The sequence below is a fragment of the Sapajus apella genome, unplaced genomic scaffold (assembly GCF_009761245.1).
Source record: "Sapajus apella isolate SASKATOON/1434 unplaced genomic scaffold, GSC_monkey_1.0 scaffold62, whole genome shotgun sequence".
Classification (NCBI taxonomy): domain Eukaryota; kingdom Metazoa; phylum Chordata; class Mammalia; order Primates; family Cebidae; genus Sapajus; species Sapajus apella.
This window is the reverse complement of record NW_022437002.1, coordinates 4,937,636-4,940,687: the sequence shown is the minus strand read 5'-3', so window position 1 is coordinate 4,940,687 and position 3,052 is coordinate 4,937,636.

The following is a 3,052-nucleotide window of genomic DNA, read 5'->3' as shown; positions in this document are numbered from 1 at the left end:
TGTAACTTTAGTCTCTGACAAAATAGACTTTAATAGTAACAAAGACTAAAAGAAACAAGGACATTACAGTACATAATGGTAAAAGGATCAATGCAACAACGAGAGTCAATGATCATAAATATACATGCACCCAATATAGGAGCACCCAGATACATAAGACAAGTTCTTAATGACTTATAAAGAGACTTGGACTCCCGCACAATAATAGCGGGAGACTTTGACACCACATTGTTAATATTCAACGGATCAATGAGATAGAAAATTAACAGGGACATCTATGATTTGAACTCAGACCTGGAACAAGTAAATTCCGTGAATATTTATAGAATTCTTCACCCCAGGTCCACAGAACATCCATTTTTCTCAGTATCATATTATACCTACTTTGAAAGTGACCACATAATTGGAAGTAAATCACTCCTCTTCAGCATTTGCATAGCATTTCACAGACTTAAATGAAATATTCATTGGCTGTTTGTGTGTTATTTTCTTCCCTTATTCCTTCCTTTCTCTGCTGTTAAGCACAATTATTGGCATAAAAGAGGTTTTTAAGCCGGGCGCGGTGGCTCAAGCCTGTAATCCCAGCACTTTGGGAGGCCGAGGCGGGTGGATCACGAGGTCAAGAGATCGAGACCATCCTGGTCAACATGATGAAACCCCGTCTCTACTAAAAATACAAAAAAATTAGCTGGGCATGGTGGTGCGTGCCTGTAATCCCAGCTACTCAGGAGGCTGAGGCAGGAGAATTGCCTGAACCCAGGAGGCGGAGGTTGCGGTGAGCCAAGATCGCGCCATTGCACTCCATCCTGGGTAACAAAAGCGAAACTCCGTCTCAAAAAAAAAAAAAAAAAGAGGTTTTTAATACCTATTTTTAGATTGCATTCCAGCCTGGGCAATAGAGCAAGACTCCAGTTCTCTCTCCCCCTTTCTCTTTCTCGTTCTTTCAAAAAAAAAAAATTTGGAGGAGAAAGTGAGACCAAAGACATCTCTCAGCTGTGTGGTTGTTGCTGCAGGTTTGTGACAGCCTTGGGTTACTCTTCAGCAGCAGCTCAGCGTCCACTCACTGGTTTTTTCAAGAGGCAGTCGCAGTAGCAGCAGCAGTTGAACTACGAGTTCTAGCGTCCATTGACTAGTTTCATGGAGGCTGAAAAGCAGGGCTGGCAGCAGGAGGGGTGGCTTTTCGATCCTTAGATTGCAGCCACAATGGGTGTATGGTTCAAGTGATCCTCCTGCCTCAGCGTCTTGAGTAGCTGGGACTACAGCAGTTGCAGCAGCAGGGGTGGCTTTTGGGTGTGTATTTAACCAAACTAGTTTTGAAAATAGAGATAAGATTTGTATAACAGGCCAGACGAGGTGGTTCACACCCATAATCCCACCACTTTGGGAGGTTGAGGCGGGAGTTCCATTGCTTGAGGCCAAGAGCTTGAGATCATCCTGGACAACATAGTGAGACCTTGTCTTTACTAAATTTTTTTAAAAATTAGCTGTGTGTGGTGGTGTGTGCCTGTAGTCCCAGCTACTCAGGAGGCTGAGGCAGGAGGATCACTTGAACCCAGGAGTTCGAGGCTACAATGAGCTGTGATAGCACCACTGCACTCTGGCTGGGGTGACAGAGCAAGACCCTGTCTCTAAAGGAAAAAAAAAATTGTGGGAAGGAAGTAAGTTACAGGAAAGGGCTCAAAGTTTTATCTGTTTGTGGAACCAGTGCTAGACACAGTGACTCTGGATTTGTTTGTTTATTCAGAGTGAGACCCTGTCTCAAAAGGAAAAAATAGTTCAACAGAAAATTTACCATTTTAAACTGTAAAATTTAGTTGATTTTAGTTATTCATAAAGCTATACAACTGTCACCACTATCTAATTCCAGAACACTTCCATCACTCCAAAAAGAGACCTATTAGCAATCAGTCCTAACTATTCCTTCCCTCAGCCTCAGAGCTACTAATCTAATACTTTCTGTCTCTATCAATCTCCCTATTCTGGACATTTTGTATAAATGGAATCATGCAATGTGTAGCCTTTTGTGTCTGATTTCTACTTGGCAAGGGTTTTTCAAAGTTCATCCATGTTGTAGCATGTATCAGTACTTCCTTTTGTGGCTGAGTAATATTTTATTGTTTTCTTGTTTTTTGAGATGGAGTCTCACTCTGTTGCCCAGGCTGGAGTGCAGCGGCGCCATCTCTACTCTCTGCAACCTCATCCTCCCCGATTCAAGTGATGCCCCTGCCTTAGCTTCCTGAGTAGCTGGGACTACAGGTGCATGCCACCATGCCCGGCTAATATTTGTATTTTTAGTAGACACGGGGTTTCACCATGTTGGCCAGCTTGGTCTCAAACAATGACCTCAAGTGATCCACCTGCTTCGGGCTCCCAAGTGCTGGGATTATAGATGTGAGCTACGGCACCTGGCCTGAATAATATTTCGTTGTATATTGCATGGATATTGTATGGATTTAGCACACTTTGTTTATCCCTCAGTTCAAGGACATTTAGGATGTTTCCACTTTTTGGCTGTTACGCATAATGCTGCTATAAATATTGGTGTTCAAATCCTTGTTTTCAGTTCTTTTGGGAATATACCCAGAAGTGGGGTTGCTGGATCCTGTGTTAATTCTATGTTTAGCTTTTTGAGGAGTTTCCACACTGTTTTCTACAGTGGCTGTACCATTTTATCTACCAGCAATATACAAGGGTTCCAATTTCTCCACATCCTTACCAATATTTTTTTTGTCTGTTTTATTATAGCCATCCTAATAGGTAAGAAGTGATATTTCATTGTGGCTTTGATTCATGTTTCCCTAATGACATGTTGGTGAGTATTTTTTCTGTGTTCATTGGCCATTATATATCTTCTTAGAAGAAACGTCTCTTTTAATCCTTTCCCCACTTTTTAACTGGGTTATTTGTCTTTGGTGTTGAGTCGTAAGACTTCTTTATATATTCTGGATATAAGTCCCTTAACAGACATATAATTTGCAAATATTTTCTCCCATCTGTGGGCCGTCTTTTCACCTGGTGTGTTCTTCAGTGCAGAAATCCTAGTACAGTAGTC